Here is a 26,156-nt window from a genome sequence, read left to right as displayed (position 1 = left end):
TCTCAGCATATGGAGGTGGCCTTGTCAGTTGGACACTTATGTCCTCTGGTGATAGAAAGGTGTTAGTAGCAGTCTCCTGTAGAGGTGGTGCTATTGGTTGGACACTTAAGCCCTCTGGTGATAGAAAGTTTTTAGTAGCAGTCTACTTTTGTAACTTTCCCCCTGATGGCTTTTTCTGCTCTAAACTTTCTTTCTCTGTCTGATTAGCTCAAAAGACCTTCTCTTTTACTTGAATCTTTTCCTCTTTCTGACTAACTTGAGAGACCTCCTCTTTTACTTGAATCAATATGTCTTCTCCTTCCTCTACCTTTGTCTGAATTGAAGGCTTTGGACTAAGCAAACCAGATACCAATGCCCACAATGCCAATGTGCCAGCTGGCAGAGTTCCTGGGCTGTTCTTTTCTATTCTTTTTAAATCTTCACCATGATGGTTCCATTGTGATATATTTAACAATTCCTCCTTAAAAAGCCATGGGCTACATTTTTGCATTGTATCAACGTATGCCCTGACTGTTCTTGATTTTACTGAGATGCCTTCTTCCTCCAACAATTTACTTAACACTCTTTCAGTTTGTTGTTTACTAATTTCTGATCCCATATTTCTACTATAATACAACCCAACAAGATGACGCCAAACAAAACCGAGACAGAATGAAATAAGAATGAAACAACAAAAATTCATTATAGCCTTTCTATCCTCCTGACATGTGCATCCGTCCTTTCTCCCTATCTGTTCCTCAGACGTAAATAGTTTTTCCTCAGATGTGAGCGGTTTTTCTTCCGTCTCACTCATCTCCAGGGACAGGCAACTTAAAACATAAATGAAGCAAAACAAAAGAGGAATCTTAAAATGGCTACCCATTCTCTCACCCTGCCCTCAGGGGCGAGCGGTTTACTTACCCTCAGTCGCTCCCCGTGTGAGTCACCAAATGCCGCAGTCTGGCTGGGCACAATTCAGGAACCACTTGTCAAAAGAAACTAACTTTATTTTTAGAACCACACAAGATAAACAAAACAGCTCCTCAGGAAAAAACCCTCAGAGCCCAACTGCCACCACCAGCTTGCCACAAGCCACACTCCCCAACCCAGCCTCTTCCTCCCACAATCCTCCTGCTCTTGAGGCCAATTGGCTGGGTCGCATAGGCGGAGCCAAAAAAGTCCCCCAATTAGCAGCTCCGTGGTCTGAAAGGGCAGGGAAACAGCCCAATGAGCATCACCGCAGAGGAGCCAATCAGCTAGATGTTGCTAGATGTTGCTGGGGCCGCTGTGAGCCAATCATCAGCTGGTAGTCTGAAAGGGCAGGGAAACAGCTCAATGAGCATCTCCACAGAGGAGCCAATCAGCTAGGTGTTGCTGGGGCCGCTGTGAGCCAATCATCAGCTGGCAGTATGAAAGTTTGCTGGAGCCCCTTCGGCTGTGGCTCTCAACAGTTATTATTCTGTTCCACTGAAAGTACAGAGAAATCATTCTTTTAAAAGCTGGATGTTTTTAACTCTAGAAATTTTTTGTATGCTTGTGTCTTCATGTTCTCATCATTGGAATTATATACTGTGAAGTTTTTGCTCTAGCTCAGCAGTTCTGTGACTGGTAAGTAGTCTATTTGAAAAGTGCTGGAGACCACCACAGTCCTGTTTTAGAGGATTCCCCATAAGGCACAAGTGTAGTGTAGCCAGGAAGGCATCCTGCACCATATTTATATGAATATAAAAAGCCAAGAAAGCAGGTTTGAAAAAAAAATATTGTCTGATAAAAAGGGGAGAAAAGCAGGAAGTCTTAAATGCCAGCCAAAATTGTTCTACTGAGCAGACATATGACTGTAGGACATTTATAAATAAAGTGAAACTTTGATAAAATTCTATAAGCATGGAAATTGCAAAGTAAAAGATCACAGATGTTCACAGGAGATTGATTTATATTTGCAATTTATGGACAAATATGGGATTTCCTATTTTTTCAGATAGATTAATTATTTGGTTACAAAATTAAACAAACTGAATTTTGATGGAAACGGAAGAATTCATGCCTTTTAATACATTAGAATTCAAAGAAAGGCTCTTAACTTTTCCTAAATGATGCAGTTAGTAAATAACTGAGTTTGGGATGTATAGGAATGACATAAAAAGAGAGAAAGAAATAATTTTAAAAGGACTAAAAAAAAAAAAAAAGAAATGAACTTGTAAAAATTAGCTTACTGTCTTAAAAGTTAAAGAGCCTTTACAAAAATCTTATTGTTGGTTTTATGGTTTATTTATTTTATTTTATGGGATTTATGTTTACAAATAAATTTTTGTATAGTAATTAAATTTTAGACAAAAATCTAACCTTTTATGACTTCTTCAGCATTTCACAGTTCTGACCATTTGCTCCTTCTCAAATACAACCTTCTTTATTCTCATGCATCGCCCATATCATGCAGTCAGTGCACCTATTCAGTCTTCTCAAAAGCCTTCTGTAGCAAGTGAAATTTCATATTCTATAGTAATCTACTGTAGGCACTTTTCATTCTCATTCTACACATCTCACTATGAAAAGTCGAGAATATTCAGAGTCTATGAGCAGTGTTCCTATCAAATAATTTGCTAAACCAGAAAAGAGGGCAGCTTAGTTTTGTTTGCTTCCTTCAGCCCTGCTGTTTGTCTGCAACATTAACCATAGCATCTATATATCAAAGTCAATCCCTTTTCATTATTCTTATACTCAATCACCTTGAACTGTGGTTCATAGTACCATCATCAATTCTTGCTGAGATGAATGCAAAAGTATCTTTAATACATTCCTTATAGAGTAATCAGAGATAAATAGTCCAATCCTGTCTTTCTTCAAAGGAAGGGTTTTTTGAAATTTTCTTCCAAAAAAATAGCTTTCATTGCTTACTTTGTTTTTAAGCTGTAATATTTAGTTCATTGGGATTATAATTTAAAAACTCATTATTTCTTGTAATTTTTACATTAGGCTTACAAATATCTCATTTTCAGTCTTTTAAAATGGTAAGTCAAATTTGACCATCTAATGTTTGTTGTTCTTAAAAGGTTATTTGCCTTTAAATATTTTGAATCACACTTTCGCATTTATTGTATGTGGTCTCTTTTTAAAAAATGTTTTTTATTGGAAATGGACAGAATACTTTTATTTTATTTATTTATATTTATAGGATTCTGTTGAGGCTCAAACCCAGTGCCTCACACATGCTAGGCAAGTGCATTGCAACTGAGCTGCAACCCCTGCACCCTGATCTCTTTTTATGTACATTAGTATTGATTTCCAAACAGATTTTCCATATAAATTAATAATTATTATGTATAATAACTTATAATTGTAAATATGATTATTCATAGTTTAAAATATACTTAGTTTAAATATTAAAAATGTGTTTAAAAATTTAGTGACTGACTTAAAATGCACAAATTACAGATTTTAAGTTAAAAATCAAATACTGATCAATTATTCTAATTTTGCACATTCTTACACATTACAAATCCAAGTGACTTCTGCTTAACCTCAGTAATCAAGACCTACAAAATTAGACATATTATGTGAAAACAATAACCAAAATTCAATTCAGCTTATTTTAGCTGCATAAATATCTGATATATGTATATTGATGCAAAATCCCCATAGGTACTCAATGGGCAATGCAAACACAATTCAAAAAATGCTATGTAAAAGTTGCAAACTCTCACATTAGCATGTACAAAGTTTAAAGCGGTATTTACTCCTCTGTAAATATTTCATGTGGTTGTCCGAAACAGGTGCTGTGTAATTTGTAGCACTTATGTTATTTACATGCCCTTCCCCAAACCTCACATTTTCAATGTGGTCTTGCAAATAGTCTAAAATGGAAATTAAATTTGTTCAAAAAATTGTACACAAAAATTCAAAATGATAGACTAAGTGATTTGGTAGAATGTTGGATCAATCACCAGATGACTGAAGACAAAGTTTGTAGACAGATGGAATGGGAGGAGGGGAAGTCATTGAAGCAGTCTTACTCATATCTATGAAAATATAGTAAAGTGGGTAATTTCAGAAGAGTTGTCAGGCAGAGAATTACAAATAGATAAGAGTAATAATTAAAAATTAACTAGTGTAATTAATCACCTTAACAGAAACAGTAATAGATACAGAAAAAGCACTTGATAAAATTTAATGCCTATTTCTGTAAGAACCGTGGCCAAATTCACATGAGCAGTCCATAGTTTCAGCACTATGTATAAAAAACTTTACTGTTGAAGGACAATAAATTTCTGAAAAATGCATTCTAATGTTCTTAAAATAATAACATAATAATATGATAATAATAATTACAATTATGTTATTAAAAAGAAGTATGACATCTTCTTTGCTAGAGTTTGAATAATGATTGTTGATTCTGCTCAACAACAACCTGTAAAAAAATTCTGAAATTATATAATTCTTCCTCTCTCCAGACAAAATGATTCAGAATATCTTAGAAATAGTATTTCATTGTATCCCTCAATTTATTTGACTGATGTTTTCTTATGATTATTGTAATGAATTTGTAAAATGTTATGTTGACATCAAATTTGAATGTAGGATTAAATCTCACAGGCTTAGTCACCCTTGACAGATTCTCTCCCAGTTTCTCAATGGTTGATCCTGGTATCTTTCTTATGCAACTACTGCCCTAAACACACACACACACACACACACACACACACACACACACACACACAAACACACACACGCCAACCCATGTACACACAACCTCTTGCCCCACTGGCGATCCTGCCACAAATAAGCTACACAGATACATCCCAGTGATCACCTCTCCATTTTAGTGTAACTCCAAAAAATGCATGCTTGTGTGCTGTAAGTCAACAAATTAGACATCTTAGTGGGAAATTCACCCAGGTGTTGCTGTAGTCCTCAATAAAAGTATTAATTCACAGGTCCCTCATTTTCCCCATTTTGCTCATCAGTCACTAGTAAAGTGTGTGTGCTATATATGACTCCCTATTTCCTGTTGGTCCCACAGTATGCTGCCCTCTTCTCTATGAAACCTGTGAGTAATAAACTGCTTTTGCTATTTCATGTGACTTATTTTGCTTTCATTTCTTGCATCTCACCTGACCTGCCACAGTCTGACTCAGCTGTGGCTCTCAGCACTGATTAAGACATCTCAATCTAACTTCTCCTGGTTAAGGCTCAGTTAGAGAGTGGCAATCAAGGCAAAATTAAACTGGACAGAGGTCATATATAAGCCACAGGTTTTCTTCCAGGATAAAAAGGTTTCCTGGTTAAAGGACACCGAGTCACAAATGGGAACCTTAGGCATTAGTATGTCTATCAGGATAGAAAGTATCCCTTGGAAGGCATTCTGTAAATGTCTATGGCTGTATTCCTTGGAGCCTTGTCTAAGGAGGATTAGAGGTTATACCCTGTCTCCAGCAACAAACCGCAAGAACAAATGTAAGAGAAACTACAATTATATTTTGGCTGATAATGTTTGCCCAGAATATCAATGAAGTGTCACTAAAATCTCTCACACCACATCAGATATCAAACAAGATGGTTCATTCTGATACCAATAATGATAGTTTTAATTACTAGGAAAAGGTGATGCCTGCAAGGACTCCCCACTATGAAGATATCCTTTCTGTTTTCTAGTAAGAATTTTGTGGAGAGGTATTTTTTGACCCAGCAAATATCTCTTATTTCATAATACTTTCAATATGTGTATGCTTACCTCTATAGACCCTTGATTCCTGTTTTATCCCAAGGGTTACAATGTACTATTCCTATTTTGATGCTCAAGTTGTTCTACATTTGGTCACTGAGTGGGAATTTGTACAGCTTGCTCAATTTTGGAGTTACTTTTTATTTTAAATTTTTATTTATTCATTATAGTTTTTGGCTTTAGTTTACTATTTTTTTCTGTGAAAAAATGATTTTGGCTCAACACTTTTTACTCACTTTTCTTCATTTGTGTCATCAATTATATCTAAGTATATGTCAGCTAATATTTCCAATTCTGATGCAATACCTCAGAGTTCTTTCTGCTCCTTCTGTTTTTCTCCCTTTCCTTTTCTGTGATTTGCTTGATTGACATGAAAAACCTTTCTGTCATTATCTTTAACATACTTTATTACTATATAAATCTCACTCTATCTACCAAATATCTCTTTGAAGCTGACCTGTGATACCCCTTTATTAACACCATGCTTGACATATTCATGTTACAACCTTCCAAAATCTGCCCTTTTCACTGCTGGGATGTCCTCCCCTCACAGCCTTGAGTACTGGGTCCACATACCCTTCCCTCAGCTTGGACTCTAAACCCATAAGAAACTGCTAGATGTGTTTTCTTCTTTTCATATCATGTGGATACCTATCTACTCTTCTAAACACAAATGGGAATTTTTAGGCTGAAGTGATTTATACATCAAGGAAATGGAAATATGAGGAGAAATTGATAAAAGTAAAAACTTCTTCAGTCTTCCAAAGAATTTTGAGTTTGTAGAGACCTAGCAAGTGACAACAGTCAGCACTTATCATGTTGTAGTATGGAGATATTAGCAATTCATTCTTCATTTTTATTTAATTGATTGTACATATTTTTATCATTTCACTTTCAGCATAATGACTTACTTTATTGACCACTATTTGTTTGATTAATATGATATTTACAACAAGTTATTTATGCCAATCAGAACCATTGACACCTAAGATGTAGACTAAAAATTTGATCTGTTAGTGGAATGGAAGTATAACTTTAAGTCAACAAGGTAAATTTTGGTAGTACCAGAATAAGAAGAGAGATATGATTTAGTAATAATAGTCTTGTGGGGAAAAGGATCATAAAAAACAATCACACATTTAAGTATATATAGGCAAAATAATAAAGAACATATTCTACAGAATGTATAGAACTTATAGGACTAAGCATATTTGAACATAGGGTGGGGAAAGAGAGGCAAGAAGGGAGGAATGGGAAGAAACACAGAGAGAAAAAGACAAAGGCAGAAAGAGAGATTTACCCATTGCAACTTTTTATCTTAATACAGTTTAATAAATTCTGTTCATAAATACATGTTAGAATAAGTAATTCAGAAATACAATACTATTTAAAACATCTTTAGATTCATATATTTCATAAATCTTATTTTTCTTTATTTCATTAGCAAAATTAACAGTGAAGTCACCTTACATTTTCATACTTAAATGCACTAGTGATTCTAACTCCTCATTTTTCTGGTCAATTGAGTTGACACAGAAATAGGCTTTATCATTCAAGTATTCTTAACTTTTAGTATTTTTTATTAGACTAGCCAAGTGATGCATTTTTTTCAGAAGTCTCATGTTTGTTTGTTTTCAAAGCTTATTTTGATATTAGAAGTACAGTATAAATATCATATATTTTATAACTACATAATTTACATTTGAGGGTTTTTTTTAAATGCTTGAGACAGGTGAGAATTTTTCTTGACTGGTATACATACCATCGTTTGTTTTTCATCATAGATTCTATCTACATTCTAAAAATTATCTTCCTCTACAACTGAAATTGTAATCCAAATTTTCAACTAAAAAGAATAGAGATTTGTCAGACTGATTTTTAAATTGACATGTTACTTGACGAATGATTTGATTTTTTATATTAAAATTATCATGATTCTAAAGTGATAATATTTTAAAGCAAATTACATTCTGTAAGCTATGACTAAAGAGAATATAAGGAAAATAATGAAATGATAGTATATCTAATTTTAAGAGAAATCATAGTTTATTAAAATAAATTCTGATAAAAGTCATATAAAGAATACACTAGCCTTAGGCATAGCATTCTATAGCAATAGTGTATAACAACTTTGGGAATTAATTTAATTTTCTTCTATAAGAAAGTAAATATTTGAAATGAGGCATTTCCTTCACTCCTAATTTTTATGCCACTTCTAAACCACAAATTTATTTTTCTTACTTCATGTCTTTTCATTTATTCGATTATCTCCTGTTATAAAAAGCTAGTCTATTTCATTTTCTTTTCTTTAGAATAAAGTTCTACTTTTCTAAATTCTGTTTAAGGTATTTTTGGCTATTGTTACATTTCCTTTTTGGGAAAATGAAAACAGGATGCATCACCATAGTATTTAGTGTATTAATTATTGTTCTAATCATTCTGTGTAATGAACCAGCTCTCAAATTCTCCCACTTGAAGCAATCACATTTTCTTTATTATTTTCTTCCACGCATCTATATATCAGTTGGTGCATTAGTTCATTTCCAATTGTTAATAATAAAAGGCCACAGAATGAGTACATGTAAATAAAAATAGATTTATTTTGGTTCATGTACTGGAAGTGCAAGGTCATGGGTCTACTGATGATTGATGGCTTTCTCTCTGCAGAGTTCTGAGCCAGTACAGAGCACAAGGCAACAGACAGGGAATGCATGTGCTCATGTCTTCTTGTTTCTCTTTCTTTTCTTATAGTCAGCAGGATTCAGTCATGGGTCTTCAAACAAATGACCTCATTTAATGCTAGTCATTTTCCAAAGGCCCACCTCAAAATGCCTTAAAGAACATCAAAATGCCTCCTCTCTCATACCTCACAATGGGATAAATTTAAACACGTGAGGCTTGGGGTACAGACTCAACTCATAACCAAACCTTAACAGCTGGTGCTTGGTTGAACTGGGTCAGAATGGCTGTGGTTTCCCCCAAGCTACAAGTCAGATCTGGTTATGCCCTACATGTCTCTCATCCACTTTGGACAGGTATGCCAAAGGGGTAGGAGCTTTTCACTGCTACAGCAGAAGTAGACATGAAGGAAGTAAAGCCCCATCACACAATTCCATTCCATGCCTATTCTCTGAAAAATGTGAATGTCCCCAGTTTCCACAGGAAGATGTGCAGAGCCTATGTTTGAGTGATAGGAAAGTATACACAGCTTTACTAGAAGTAAATGTAACAAATCATACTGAAGGTCTTGAATATCAGGAAAGGTGGAAAAAAAAACTGGGATTGATAATTCCATCCAACACATTGTCTATGCAAATATATATATCCCATTTTGATTTTTCAATTTAACCTACAAAAATTGAGGCAATTTCTCCTTCATTTGTTTCTTTCCACCCCTGTCTTATAGCTACTAGTAGCCAGAGCCCTTCCTTGTTCTAGAATCAGTGATCATGCAGTACAAATTATCAATAGTTTTCACTCAATTTATTAATGGAGTCTGGGAATAACATAGTATTTTAATAAATGTTGATCACACTAAAGAACCAATGATGAATTCATATCTCTTCCTATGGATAGAGTAATGAAAAGCAAATAGTCTTTTTAATATTACTTCTTACATATTTGATATACATTAAATTATGGAAGAATTATTAGAGAAGTGGGTATGAGATCAAGCAAAGGTTGACTTTACAGTAGTGGCAAATAGGCACTCAACTTTTTACTAGTAAGCAAAAAAAGACCATTGTATTTGTTGAAAATAAGTAAATATTTATCTCAGATGTATTTTGGAGGAAAAAAATCTGACTAACCATTAAAAGTACAATTTTCTTTGTCAGAAACTCTAGCTATTATCTACCTTTGAAAAGTACTGAAAGCTTTTATATTTGATCATTGTCATTGAATACATTTGTTTTGTTTGAATCAAAGACTGGAAGTTATAATAGTTTCTCACTGTTAACTAGGGTAAGGGGTGAAACACATGTGGACAATCTCTCATTTAATGAAGAATATAAAGAAAATGGACCTAGTCTTACATTCTGCATACAAAGAGAATTAATATTCTTTTTTTCCTGAAAAAAAATGCTTGCTAAGTCTTTTTCTTTTACTAAAACATTCAAAGTAATAAATATTAGAAGATTTTTATAGTGTTAAGCAGGATAACCTATCTGTCCTGCTGTCTCTGAAAGAAATGAAAGAATGAATTTAGCACTGTAATTAACATAAATATTTTAATGAATGCCATTTGCTACTGTACCAAAATTGCTCCCCAGCATTGCAGTGCATTAGACTGGTGTGTGTTAATCTGTCAGCTGCTCTTACAACAGTGTCTGTTGAATAGGTTATGGATGCAAAAGAATATTAATCATAAAGATTAATATTCTCCTAAAAATGCTTAAATCCAACTGGAAGTTGAATAAATTTTCACTCATACCAATTTTTAAAAAGTTCATAATTTTTTTACCAAAAATATTAATTTCATTCATAATGTTGAAATCATTAAAAAATGGAACGGTTATAAATCTAAGTTAGTTTCTATGCAAAATAAATTTCAGATTAATTAAATGTCTAAGTATTAAAAGGCAAAAAAGAAATTAAAAGAAAAAATCAAAAAATACATTCATTAATAATATTTTTAAACAAATGGAAAATCTAAAGCTATTTGCTGAAAGCAATTTTTCTAAAAATAAATTATTATTTTCACAGTTTAAGACTTATAAATGTAACTGCAAAACTGCAACTACTCTTCTCGATTGTCAATATCCTCTAAAAGTTCGGTTACATTTATATGAGTTGTCAACCAATATGATAAATTATAAATAAAAAAGTGCGTTCTCTGAGATTTTTTACTGTTTACCTAATTAATCTTTTATTTTATCAGGATTTCACCTAACACATCACCCTTTATTTATTTATTTTACCTTTTTAGTCTTCTCTCATATTTAAGAGTTCCTATACCTTTTTCTTGTTTTAATTTTCCATGAGAATTTTGTCAAATACTGGTAAGACATTAGGATTTTTCTGATATTTTTGTAATGGTTAAACTGCGTCATATATTTCTTGGGGGAAAGTGACATCATCACAACCTATCAGAAGCACACAAAGTCAGTGCACCATTTCTGGGTGTTTGCCTCCATCACCTGGCTGAACAGGTGTTTGCCAGGAATCCCCACTGTGGAAGTTAATTACCCCTTTCTTGCACATATTATATTCTTTGGAATTCAATAATTGATGCATATCTCTCACTAAAGGAGTGGGGGATTATGCTCCATTTCCCTGTGGGGATCTATAGAATTTATTTGGATCATTATTCACTGAATATTTGTCTCTTACTGTATTAATTAATGTATCCATTTATTTATTTTGTGGTCTCAGGGATTGAGTCAAGTCTTTTCACACATTAAGCAAGCTCTCTTCCACTCAGTTACTTTATCAATTATTGTGTCTGTACAGTATCTCTGCTTTGAATTTCACAGACTGTACTCATTTCCAAAATTTTTCAGGTCATGTTTTTGCCCCACCTCCCTTAGTGAGGTTGTTTCACAAATTTATTAAAAACAAACAAAAACAAAACAAAACAAAAAAAAAAATAACATCAAGTTTTGAAAAAAAAATAGGGCTGGGGTTATGGCTCAGTGGTAGAGTGCTTGCCTGACAAGTGTGAGGCACTGGGTTCCATTTTCAGCACCACATAGAAATAAATAAATGTACTGTATCTATCTACAACTAAAAAAACCTCAAAAGTTAAAAAAAAAGTTTTGCAAAAATATTCATACTTTAATAAACTGAATGAAATTTTTGATGGAAAAGGGTAAAAGGAAGTCAATTTTAAAGAGTTATATGTATGAAAACTGTGTTGATATGAAAAAAGTATATGAATTTTGAAAGTGACATGAAAAGTACAAATGTTCCAATAGCATATTTGAAAGTGGAATGATTAGAAATGTTTCAGAAGAATAAATCCAAATAGTCACTGTTACATGTAAAGATACTCAAATTCCTACATAGCCAGTGAATTTGAAAAGAAATTAACAGTCATTGACCAAAATACAAAAGAATACCACAATAAATCAAAAGCCATTTTGTTTTAGAATAAGAAGAAAGGTTATCCATGCTCATTGCTAAGAGAAAGCAATCCAGCCACAAATTTTTAAATAGAAAAATAAATATACCATTCTGCTGAAAACTGCTTTGGAAATTTCATCTCATAAAAAGTTAACATTTCAGGAGATGTATGCACTAATATGTACCATGTCATTTTATACTTTGAAAAGAAAAAAAAAACAATTGTATACCCATTTGTAGAAAAATAACTTAATATCACTTGTTCATTTACAAATTGAATAATCTGATCATTTAATTGGAAGTATATTCACAGAATATTGAGAAAAACAACTCACCCCAAAGTTTTAATAATAGTGTCTTACTTTAATTTTTTAAGACAGAGAGAATTTTAATATGTATTTTTAAATTTTTGGCAGACACAACAGCTTTATTTGTATGTGGTGCTGAGGATCAAACCTGGGCTGCATGCATGCCATGTGAGCGTGCTACCGCTTGAGACATATACCCAGCCCAATAGTGTCTTATTTTAAAGCAATATATGTCATATACATATACATGAGTATCACATAAACCTTAGTAAGATAAACATGGCATCTTTACTAATTGTCTATATATTTTTAAAAATATTTTTATAAGTTATCCATGGATCTTTATTTATTTATTTGCTCATGTGATACTGAGAATCAAACCCAGTGCCTCACACATGCTAGGCCAACCCTCTACCACTGAGCTCCAACTCTAGCCCCATTTAATTACATTTTTAATATCAAAATAAAGGTTGATGAGGGGCATGGATCATTTCAGTTGTCATAGAAAAACAGTGTAGGGAAATAAGTAAAAACTATACACAAACAACATTGAGAAATGATCATATTAATGCACAAATACAAAATTGTGTAAGTGACATATGTGAAAAAATAAATGAAATAGTATAGAACAGATTATATTATAGATTCCTATTTAGAATAAGATATTGAATTTATATGTGGGTTGGCCATTTGAAACAGATGGAAAAAATATATGATTGTGTGCATGCCTGTGCCTGTGCATATTTCCACCTTACTTTATTTTTGACAGTGCATAGTAACATCTTTTTGTTGATAAGACATGATGAGACATCTATACAAATTATTTTAATGAAAACTATGCAAGAATATGTAAATTACAAGGTATAATAAGTGAAAAAATATCAATTTAATCTGATGTATGAACTTTAATCAAACTTGAGCTAAGTAGTAGCTGGGAAGTAATTAGTTACAAATTTTCATATGACTCTTTCCAAATGTAGGTTAGCTTAGAGCAATTAATTCCACAGATGACTTTATTTTAAAACTCCACTTCAGGCTTAATTAAAAGGTAGAAAATTCTTATGATCTCTGAAGTCTATTCAGAGAACTAATTTCAATCACAGTGACAGATTCCCTTGCCTATATAGGCAAGGATATGTATTTATACTTGAAAAAATTTTATATACCTACATACTATAAAATATTCTGTTGTTTTTACTTGTTTATAAAACAGTTGATGATTTAAACTGAATGTGCTTTGTCCCCATTAAATGTTATTAACCTTTGTAGTCTCTGAGATTTATGTCATTGTAATCCATTACTCAAGTTAATCCATTTCTTTCTTTAATAAAAATGGCTTATCTTGGGTAAATAGTATGTAATATCTGGAAAACCAAGTATATTACAACAAGGATCCTCTGGAAATTAAAATATGCTTGGTCAAATATATGCAGTCAAGTTTAATGGCCCCCTGAGGGAAAGGCAACTAGAGATATTAGTCCTGGTAAATGAAGCCACCAAAAAAATGCACTTGACGTTTTGATGTGAGAGTAATATAGACATGGAAAAAATCTTCGTTATACCTTGTTATGTTGTAATTTTTCCACTCATTCAGGAAAGATATTAGTTGAAAAACCTGATGCTATACATGTTTATGTAGCAAACTTTCCAATATTTCAAAGTTGGAATCCATACTGTGTAATAAAACATTTAAAATGTTATTGTTTGGGGAAAGTGGTTACATTTTTTAATCTTTTCAACTCTTGGCTACATTTTTTTAATGTTTTCAATGCTTGGCACATAACAGGTGCTGTAACTGGTTGAAGATTAAGGGACATCTCTGAGTTGTGCATACTTGTTACAGGACATTAAAATTCAATTTAAGTAAAATTGTTTCTGGCTAAAAAAAATATGTCTCTAGTATGGAATATCCTCTAGTATCCTCAGGTGTGACTACCTAGCAACACAACAATTTGCTAGTATGAGAAATATAGTTTGCCTTCCACTTCTGGAAGACAAAAGTACAAAGAATAAGAGGTGACTTCCCTTCTCAAAGACCAAGCAAACAAGACATAAAACTGCTGAACAGATAATTGTGAAGTAATTGAAGTGTGAATCAAATTAGTTGATCCCTTCACTGTCCCAATTTACAATCAGGAGAGATTTTTCAGTCAGAAACGGGGGGATAGAAAAATCTGGAAGAGTCTGATGTGTGTGAGTTGAGTAGATATAAAATATTGAAGAGACTGAGTAGCTTAGACCTCACAGAAGAGAAAACTGGAATTATAGAAGGAAAGAAATATAAAAATATGTAGAAGATGCACCTTCATTATTCAGATGAGTAATGGCCACAGCATATGTTAGAAAATAAACAAGCAGCATATTTACAGGAATGGAAATCTTCTGGATTTAGCAACAGTTCCTGCTCTCATTTGTGTTAATCAGGCTTCTGTTACTGGGGGAAAAAACTGAGAAAATCAACTTAGATGAAAAAAATATTTTAACTCACATATGTGAAGGTTTCAATCCAAGATCTCTGGCTCCACTGTTTGGGTCTAAAGTGAGGCAAAATATTATGGCAGAAGGGTATAGTGGAGGAAGCAGCTCAGCTCATTTCCTGGCAGCTAAGAAGGGGAGATGGTGGGTGGTGGGTTGGGGAACCAGAAACAATATACAGTGCTCAGGTGTATGCCCCCAAAGACCCACTCCAACAACTGGGTTCCCTACTCCTACAGTTTTCACCACATCCTCTCAGTAATGCCATCAAATTATTAATTCACAGATGAGGTCAGACCCCTCATGGTCCAGTCACTTCCCCAAAGCCCCATCTCTGCACATTGCTTTCTTGGGGACCAAACCTTCAACACATGCACCTTTGGGAGACATTCAGGATCCAAATTGTAATACCATTAGCTACCCCAGAATGTTTCATGATTCACTATACCTTGGTGCCACAGAAGACAAAAGACCTTGATAAATGATTCATTTCAGATTAACAAGTCTTAAAAGCCAGACCTGAAAGGATCTACCTGTTTCAATACTCTTACTATGTCATAAAGTAAAACTCACAATATTTGTAAAAATATGTATACACACACACACACACACACACACACACACACACACACACACTATTAACTGCCAAAAAGGTAAAATTCAGTTTTGGGTGTGACCAATTCAAAATTTCCAACTATGCTAGATGTTACAAAATTTGGCCCATATTTAAGAGGGAAAAAAATCAAATTTAAATAACCTACAGCAGCCATGTAAGGTGATGCACACTTTTAATCCCAGAAGCCCAGGAGGCTGAATCAGGAGAATTGCAAGTTCAAGTCCAGCCTCAGCAACTTAGGGAGGCCTTAACAACTTGGCAAGACCTTGTCTTGAAATAAAAAAAATAATGTTTGGGGATATGGCTCAGTGGTTAAGCACATGTGACCTCAGTCTCCCGTACTGACCCCAACCAAAAATATAAAACTAACACTTATTTTAGTGTTAGAAGACAATGAAATTGAAACTTACTTACCTCTGGTACGCTCAAGAAATTAAGTAGATCTAAGAATATTTTTAAAGACAAATAGAAATGAGATAAAAACTAAAATACATAAGCCTAAAAATGCATAGTGTTGGGCTGGGGATGTGGCTCAAGCGGTAACGCTCTTGCCTGGCATGCATGGGGTGCTGGATTCGATCCTCAACACCACATACAAATAAAATAAAGATGTTGTGTCCACCAAAAACTGAAAAATAAATATTAAAAAATTCTCTATCTTCTCTCTCTCTCTTTAAAAAAATGCATAGTGTTATTAATGACATATTAGACATGTGATAAGAGAAGTCTGCTAAATATGAAGATTTTAAAATGGTACCTATCTAAAATTAAACAAAGAAAAGAAAACTGAATGATCAGGAGGGCAGTGAACATAGAATGTCTGCTCTTTCTGGCCTGACCAAAGATAACTTGAATGGCTCTCTGTGACTATGGTCAAGGAGGATACTTGCTCTCCAAAAACCAGACTTCAGACTCAGCCAGTATGTTAAAGTCATGGAAAGGACATTAGGTCAAGGTTAAGGCTCACATGTCTCCACCTGATCAAGCTAAAGCCAGCCATGATTTTAAGTAAATCTGAGATCCTCTCAGTCCTCACTTAAGTTTCTTACTAGGTGTTTCCTTGGGGGTTGAATTTAGTTAATAAAAGTTAAAAGATTTTAAATGAATAAAATTTAACTTTTGCTTGGTTGATCCTGTTTTGCAAATTTGTGTTTACTGAGGACTTTAATTCTTTTGTTTTCAAATATATTATATAAATTTAATAATAATAGTGATTAATTTTATTAATAAGATTTGCGACCTCTGCATTCTCATGCCTAATGTTCTTATTTGTAGCTGTTTTTTTTTTTTAAATAAAATTGGCAAATCTCACTTTTCCAATATATTTTTTCCTTGGTCATCACGTTTTTGTTTCAACTGGCAGCTATAATTTAACCTCACTTTATTCTTTGCCATGACTGTTCTCCAGGTCTCTGTGTCTTTTACTTCAATCCATCTTTCATATTGATTTCAGATTGGCTTAAAGTGCATTTCATCACTTAACTTCAAAGCTCAAAGTTTATTAACTACTTCTCATTTTTAATGAAGAGGAGGAGGAGGAGGAGGAGGAGGAGGAGGAGGAGGAGGAGGAGGAAGAAAGCTTTTATTCTTCCAAGACTGAAATTCTACAATATGGCCCCAAAGCTTCATGTATTCAACCATAATTAATACCTGCCTATCATATGTCAAGAAAGAGGTAGCATCTGAACAGTGAAAACGTAATACTCTCTTCCTTTCTGACCTTTTATTTAGGGATGGAGTAAAACATTAATCAAATTCGCATAAACACAAGAAATTTCAGAGATGACAGGTGTTAGAATGCAAAAGAACACATTCTACAGAAAGATGAAATATGCAGTTTGTTTGTAAAGGTGACAAACTCTTAGTAACTCAGGAGTAAATAATATTTGGATAAAAATTAAAGACTTTTGGCCTCCCAGATGGAAGTTGTGTGGGGTTGGGTGGAGTTGACACTGTATCCTTCTAATTGGACCTCTATGATTCATTCCAAATTGATTATTACTTATTAAGTTAATAAGTAATACTAAATTATACTAAATACATCTAAATTACATTAATATATACCTTAAAATAACATTTAATTGAGACAATATAGTCGTGAAAATAGACTACAATATAACATTTTAGTACATGTCCATCTTTTAATTCTTGACCATACAGCTCCAAAAGTGTTTCTCTACAAAATGCATTATCCATTTTACCAATAAATAAAAGCATTATTCATTGTTTACACAACTGACTCACATTCCCTATTAGTGTATGTAAGCTTTCTGTCATTGACTATTTCCACAGCCTTATTTTTCCAAACAGATGCTATTTGCTATATGTTTTATGGATGTTCCTGGACACGCATTTATTTTCTTTTTCAATATAGCATCTTCATATTGCAACAGTCACCAAATACTTATCAATTTTTGTACAATCTCCTTTGACTTTTATGAAGAGCTATATAGACTCTTCTTTAATAACTTCTAAATTCTCATTATATTACATGTAGTTCCTGGACATTGTTTTTATCTAGTTACAAGTTCACTTCTCAAACACATCATGCACTTTTTAGATACTATTGCTGCCTTTATATTTCTGTGAAATGTGCTTGGTAAGTGGGATATGTTCAGTAAATTGTTACTTTTTGCATGTGTTTGATGAAAACAAAGGAGACAGTGAAAGGAAAGAATAAAAGAAAGAATGTTGAAGGAGGAAGAAAGGCAGACAGCCAATAGGCAGACAGAAAGGGAGAAAAAGGAAGGAGGAGATTATACTGCTCCATAAAGTACTATTTTCAAATGCAATATATGAATCAGAGTAACAATATTCACCTTCTACTTCACATTTTATTTGACAAATACTGTTTTCTTTTACAGGTTTTACATAAATAAATTTGAATGCATGTATTTTCAATAAGTATAACATCACCTTGGATTTCAATTCAGAAATATTTAAATCTTCAGTATAATATATATGTACATATTTTTGAAAGTGTTCTAAAACTTGAAAAATCAGGAGTGAATCCATTAAAAATGGACCAATTCCACACTGACTTTACAGATACAAAAACCAAAGCATAATTGTCATTCACTATTCATAACTCTTGTCTATTTATTAACTCCGAGGAAGAGAAAATAAACTTTTATGAAAAGCAATAGAAATACATCTAATTACATATGGTAGCCTTGGCTTTGATAGTTTATTAAGTTAACACTCATTGAAAATGCAGTGCTAATACTATTTTCATATATTTAAAAATCTTTGTATTAATAATAGGTTAAAGAAATTACAAAAGTAAGTGTTAAATATCTGAAGACAAGGAAGATGAAAACACAACATATAAAAATTTATGGGATGAAGTATAGTAGTGCTAACTAATAATATATGATTTGTTACATTTAAACAGAAGATTTAAAATTAACAAGCTAATCGTGAATATTGAGAAACTTATAAATGATGAAGACACTCAACTCAAAATTATACTTTCATTGCCATTCCCATCAATATCCCAATGCCATTTTTGGTATAACACCTTTAATGAATATTCCAACCTGAAATTGACATGGAATTTTAATAATTATGAATTTTCAAAATAGTCTTGGAAAATAAAAATAATAAAAACTGAAGAAACAACATTTCTTTCTTTTAAAACTAGCTACATAGGTATGGTAAACAAAAAACAAACACCCAATACAATAGAATTGAAAAAGAAATTTGCACATAGGGCCATATAATTTTTGTGTGTGTAGCTCTGGGATTCAAATTTAGGGCCCAGTCCATGTTAGCCAAGCACCTTATCACAAAGTTATACAGCCTAGTGAAGGTATTTTTTGATAAGTGTTCAAAGATCATTCAATGGGGGAATGACAGTTTTTTCAATGGATGATATTGAAAAAACTGGATTTCCAATATAAAAGGAGGTTGAATTCTTTCATATAATATGTTATAAATATTACTATCACAAAATGGATAAAACAGCTACATGTAAGAGCTAAAATGAAGGCATAAATGCAAAGTTTTAAAATTCAAATACATCATAGAGAAAAGGCTTCACAATGTGTTTGGGATACCTTACCAAGTATACACAACAAAAGAAAACAGGTAAACCACACATTAGAACATCAACATTAACATCTGTGCATCACAGAATATACTCTCAACAGAATGGAAATGCAATTCACAGTTTGGCAAAATATTTTAAAATCATATATCTAATAAGGGGTTAATATACAGAATATTAAAAAATTTTTACAATTCAAGAACAACAAAAAATCATGAGTAAGACAAGAGAAAATGCCTTGAATAAACAGTTCCCCAAAGAAGATATACAAATGGCAGAAAAACACAAGAACATAATGTTCAAAGTTCCTAATCATTAAAGAAATGCAAGTAAATGTCATACCTACAATAAAAACAGAAAATACAAATACAAAGTATTGACCATGATGTAGAAAAATTACAATCCTTGTGCAGTATTGGTAGAAATGTTTCCTTAATGATACTATAGAAAACAGAAAAGTGACAACTTAGTAATAAAAACTAAAATTGCTATCTAATCTATCAATTTTACTCTACAAAGGAATATTAAAAACAAAAAAAAAACCAGGATCATGAAGAGATATATACACACTCATTTACAAAATAATTTTTTATGTCAGTGAAAAAAAGGAAATGACCCAAGTATCTATTGATGGATGAATAAAGAAAATGTGATATACACATACGATGGTGTCTTATTCCACCTTAAAAAAGGAAGGAAGGGCTGGGGTTGTGGCTCAGAGGTAGAGTACTTGCCTAGCATGTGTGAGGCATTGGGTTCAATCCTCAGCACCACATAAAAATAAACAAATAAAATTAAGGTGTTGTGTACAACTATGACTAAAAAAAATATTTTTCAAAAAAGGAATGAATTCTAACATGTGAATGAAAGTAAGAGGCAAGGTGTAAAATAAACCCTTCCAGAACACAGGCCAAGTAATCTACTTCTTTCAACTAATTCCCACCTCCCAGTAATACACATAGCTATCAGTGGATTAATCCATCAAATTTGAATTAATGTGTCTACACAGCTACAAATGAATTAATCCATAAATAGATTAATCATAAATGTGATTAATTCATTAAATGGACTAATCCACTGATAAAGTCAGAGCTCTCATAATTCCATCATTATACAAAAACCCTACCTCTGAAACTTGTTTCATTATAGATCACAATTTTAAAACATGAGCTTGTGGGGACATTCCAGATCCAAATTTTAACAATATTGCATATATTATTCTGTTTATTATTTTCCCTATTAATCTTCTTTCTGATATCTTTTTCCAAGATATTTTTTTTTCTTTTTAGTTGTAGATGGACACAACACACTCATTTTTATTTATTTATATTTATGTGGTGCTGAGGATCAAACCCAGTGCTTCACATGTGCTCGGCAAATGCACCAACACTGAGCCACAATCTCAGTCCCTACAGTATAATCTTTATAGAGAAAGAAAAATTGTTGGTCAATTAAACACACAGTAGTAATGAATATATCCATAACTAATAAATCCTCATATCTCTAACCCTACTCTTGATTTTCTGTAATGAGAATAAAAGCATAGATGCTCAAGCATGTCAAATAATGTAAATTAATTAATTTGCCTTTTATAAATAAGACTTTTATTAAATGAAGCCATTTTACGGGCATACAATTTACATACAAAGGATATAACATTTACTTTAAATCATTGTAGCTGGTTGAATGAAAAACACCTAAAATGTCTTCATCTCAGTGAATAACTATGGCACTGTTACTTGGATAATCAGATTCAGAAAAGTACTCTTATATATACACTCTTTAATTTAAAATGTCACATTTTTCATTTTTGCTTTATCATGTGAATATGTACATATGTGTAAGTATACATATAAACTTAAAATGTTATACTCAATGAATTTAGAATATGTGTGGACTTGATTTTTTTAAAATTTATGCTAATTGAAAATATTATTTATGATTGTAATGGATAAGAGGTTGCTAATTTTTGAAGAGAATAATTTAGCATGGTATATGTAAAAATTCATCAGGGATTTTTACTGATGTTATGAGTAAATTCTATGATAGAATCAAAGTCTTGAACTACTAAAATTGTAGATTCTTTCTGAATTGTTATTTTTGTATTAAATTAAAAGGATTTGCATTACCAGTATTCACATTGCCAAAAAACAAAACAAAACAAAAAAGTAGACTTGCAGGTATTCAATCATATGCAAAAAATGAAAAAAAAATGAGGTAATTAAAAGTGGAAGAAATACAAAAAAAAACTATAAAGGAAGTTACAATGATCTAATATGGCCAACACCATTAAAATTCATGCCATAAATATGATTGTTATATATTTTCTTATAAAGTAGCCATATATAAGTAAAGTTTGATTTTTTTTTCTATCTTGACAAAAGTCAGTTAAGCAATGAAAAACCTTTTTCAAATTATGAAAGAATAATTAATAAAAGTAAAATGAACATGAGTAGTTCATTGAATTATATGATGAACTGCATAACTGATGTGTTTTTAAAACTCTGCATCCATACTAGAGGCTCTGGAGAATCAAGATCATGACTAATGACTGTAATGGGACCAGTGAGCAGTTTACTGGAACTAATTACCTTTAGAAGTTGTTGTGAGCAAAAATTGGAATTTGATGACTCTCTCCTTTTCCCTTTCCCATTTCTTTGTAGCTGCGACCTCTGTGCGCCTTGATCACTCTTTTGAAATTCAGGACAGATTACATGTACATAGTATTAGAAGAGGATAAATCTGATTCTAGTTTTTCAAAAATGTTTGAAATAGGTATTTTATTAAGTTTATTCAGAATGAGATGAGTAGAGGAGATGAGTAAAAAACTGGCTTCTAGGAAATTAAACAAGTTATTTTACATAATTTGAAAGTCTATATGAGAATTTATAAAAACTCAATATTATTGAGATACATGCTCATTTGAATAAAATAAATTATTTCACATTTCAATTTTACCTTTTTTTAAAATTTCTTACATACATGACTATAGTGTAGTTCATTACAATCATAATTATCCATTTAGAGCACAACTTTACCTTTTCTCAACAACCTCTGACAGTTCCAATTCTACTTGCACATGCAAGACAATATAGAAGGATAGTTTCCTACAGGCTTCTTATCTGAGTTTTATCCTCTTATTTTCTCCCCTTTTCTTAAAAATTTAATTAGATCACATATACTGAATCATCATTTGTATATTTACATTTTCAAAAGCCTATTATTGGGGCTGGGGCATGCGGCCCGGGTTCGATCCTCAGCACCACATACAAAACAAAGATGTTATGCCCGCCGAAAACTAAAAAATAAATATTAAAAAAAATTCTCGCTCTGTCTCTCTCACTCTCTCGTTAAAAAAAAAAAAAGCCTGTTACTTTTTTTTTTACGTTATTCTTATGTTATAACTTCTCTTGGACAACCAGGTAACAATCATTTAACATAATTATCTTAATGACCCAACTGGGGTCAAGTGTGAGAGGAGATGATACTTCTATTCTTATTAAATGGAATCCTCTAATTCTATCAGTGAGTCTGACTGCATTACAACTTTATTTGTAACTGTTTTTTCTTCTACAAATTTTGCAACTACAATTTCCCTTCTGTACTTGCCACTTACTCTTCTTTGTTCTACTAAAAATTGTTCAAATTTTATTTGTTTAAATTTCTTATATATCAAGACACAACTTAAGTCATTTCTTCCAACAAGCTGTCTGCAATCCTAAATTAGTCTGTTACTACATTAATGCTTAGCTAGTTCCTTTAGTGTGTATTTATCTCAGCAATCAGCATATTATATTTTCCTATGATTTTTAAGTATGTCATCAACATTTAATCCACTTCGTGGGGCCAACAGATTCTGGAATTTAGATGGTTGAATAAACTAAACTGAATTAGACAATGGATGAATTCTGAGTCATATTGTCTGTCATTCAACTCAAGAAACTGAATTTAAAGTAAAGCTATTCAATTCATTCTTTTTTGCCCTAAAATTTATTTTTTTCAGAAACAATATTTATTTTTAAGCATAATTTCATTCAATTACTTCTTTGTTTTTGTTTGTTTGTGACATGAGGTCACATAATGCTGCTCAAGCAGGCCTCAAACTCCTGATCTCAGATGATTCTCCTGCATCAGGCTAACAAGGAGCTGGGAGTACAACTGTACCATCAATTTCTATCTCAATAAAATCATTACTTGATATTTCATTCCCAATCATAGTTTCTTATGATTTGTATATCATTCATTTCTCTCACTTCTCAGAATTCATCTTACCTTAAGTACCTAAAGGACTGCACATCTCACACTCTTCTTTCTCATTTTCCACAATAAAATATACAGTTAATTATTCAAAATATTATCCATAGGTCTTCTATAATAAGCTACAATAAGTGGAGGACTTTGACATTCCTGTTGATAATATATTTTGAATACAATAAAGCAGAAATATGTAAGTTAGAATCAAATGCATGTATTAACACCTTTCTTATAATTTGATTTGAAAATTATTTCCTCTAACAAATAATTTTACAGACTTTTTATTATTCATTTATGACTGGCATATAATATTTATGCATATTTTTGGGAACCAATATGATATTTTGATTCATATAAACATTAGACAGTGATCATCTAAGGTTAATTAGAATCCATCAGCTTAAACTTTAATTATTTCCTTAAAATTCATTCAAATTCAAATTATTCTCCTCTATTTTAAGATTTATAATGTATTATTATTATTTACATTCTACTTTCTGTGCAATAGAACACCAGAACTTATTCCTCCTATCAAAGAATAATGCTGTATGTATTGATTGGCATCCTGCACCCTGTCCTGTTCTCCCACCCCCCCCCTTTTTTTTGAAACTACTGTTGTACTCTGAACCTCTGGGTCAGCAAATACCAAGACTCCCATGTTTATTGCTTCACTTTGCACAATATCCAAGATATGGAAAACTGTTTATGATGTAAGTCTTTGAAATTTTGGTGAGTCCTCGAAGTTTGAAAAACACAAAAATAAACCAAACTAAAAGGATACACACATTCCCTTGGAGATGAATCTCTGTTTTTGAAGAAGTAGCTTGAATTAACTTTGAATTGCTTCATTTCCTATGGCCAGAATAAGTTCCCAGAAAAGATTTTTAATTGGTTCCTACAACTCATTTTTTCCTCCAATACAGTCATCAAACTCCCTTTGAAATGGAAGTTTAAGCTCACATTAGTCCAAGGCAGAACGATATAGAACAAAACAAAAATTTATGTTCACATTTTTCTTTAATCTAACTATTTTTATTTATTGTGTAATCCCTAGCAATAAAAAATCAACAGTTTTATTTGCTTTCTTAAGTGATGGAAAAAATCTGAGTAAATTCTTCTTAATATAAGGCAATTTGTACCTCTTAGGTGTGAGGTTAAAATATTATGGGAATACAGGCTGGGTGCAGTGGCACAGGCCTGTAATCCCAGCATCTCGGGAGGCTGAGGCAGGAGGACCTGGTGTTCAGAGCCAGCCTCAGCAAAAAGTGAGGTACTTAACAACTCAGTGAAGACCCTGTCTCTAAATAAAATACAAAAAATAGGGCCGGGAATGTGGCTCAGTGGTTGAATGCCCCTGATTTCAATCCCCAATACCACCCCCGTCCCAAAAAATTATGTGACTACAATCCAAGTGTCAATTTTAGATATGTTTAACAATGGCTTTATGGACCACATGCCTGTTTGTCCTAAACCCACTAATTAAAACTCCTTGAAAGAAATCTGCTTAGGTTACTCCATGGATCCTAGTGAAGATGAAGGCTTCCAAGTCCCTCAGTGTTTCTCTTGCTCCCACCTTCTGTCTGAACTTCAAATCCTGGATGAATCTTTCTTTGGAACTTGGGATGTGTACTGACCTCTTTGCTCTGGGATCTGTGAGTAATAAACTGTTTGTGATATTTCACAACATTTATTAACTTCATTTCTTTGTATCTCACCTGTCACATAACTGAACTTAACTTTTTTCCTAGTCAAGGCTGTTCTAAATATTGGCTACCTTGACAGGCATGAACTAGACAGCCAGATGAGAGTCAGGAAGACATCTTCAAGTATCAAAAATATTCCTGTGAGAGTGCCACCTCGTCACGGACTGGACAGTTAAGTATTAGACTGCAGAATAAACAAGTATTGGAAAGGACACTCTGTAAACAATCATAGGATCACATCCTCTGTAGCCCCTTTGAGGCAGAGCTAGAGATTATTGTCACTCTCTAGAGAAAGACCTCAAGGCAAAATCAGAGGAAAACTATAATACTTTGTTTTAAGAGTACTAAACAGCATTGCAGTACTGAGCTTAGGAGCCATTTTAAAGACAAAATCACCAACACATAGAAATGTGAAGAGCATGAAAATGAATAGCCTTTTAAAAGGATATGTTGAAATGAATATGCTGAAAGAAAAAAATAATAATAAAATAGAGTGTTACATTCTTTAACCTAATCTGGAAAGATGTAAATCAGGCAACTCAAAATTTTCACTGCTCCGAGTGTGCCCCTTAATTTGGGTTTTATATAGGAGGTAGGAAAATTCTCCAGTAAAGTCTTTCACAATAAGAAGGAATGAGTGCCTCTGTGTCTGTCTTTTTTTCTGTTCCTGTATCTGTCTCTTTCTTACTTTATGCATACATGTGTGTATGCATACATAAACATTATATACATGCAGCATTATATACATGTGCACACACATGGTGTATGCATATATGTTTATGTAAAATATACAATAATTGTAGACATATGTAGATACATAGATATATAAACATATATATATCTGAATCTTTGTAATTGAAGTCGGTGGGAATATAAGAAAAAACAAGTGTGATGATAGAAGCAGTTTCAAGATAGTGCAATGCTAGAGTGTTTACCCTTTCAATTGTGGCTTTGCTGATGCAGGAGACAAGAGGTGACCAGCCAAGATTCA

The sequence above is a fragment of the Callospermophilus lateralis genome, unplaced genomic scaffold (assembly GCF_048772815.1).
Source record: "Callospermophilus lateralis isolate mCalLat2 unplaced genomic scaffold, mCalLat2.hap1 Scaffold_82, whole genome shotgun sequence".
NCBI lineage: Eukaryota > Metazoa > Chordata > Mammalia > Rodentia > Sciuridae > Callospermophilus > Callospermophilus lateralis.
This window is presented reverse-complemented; position numbering follows the sequence as displayed.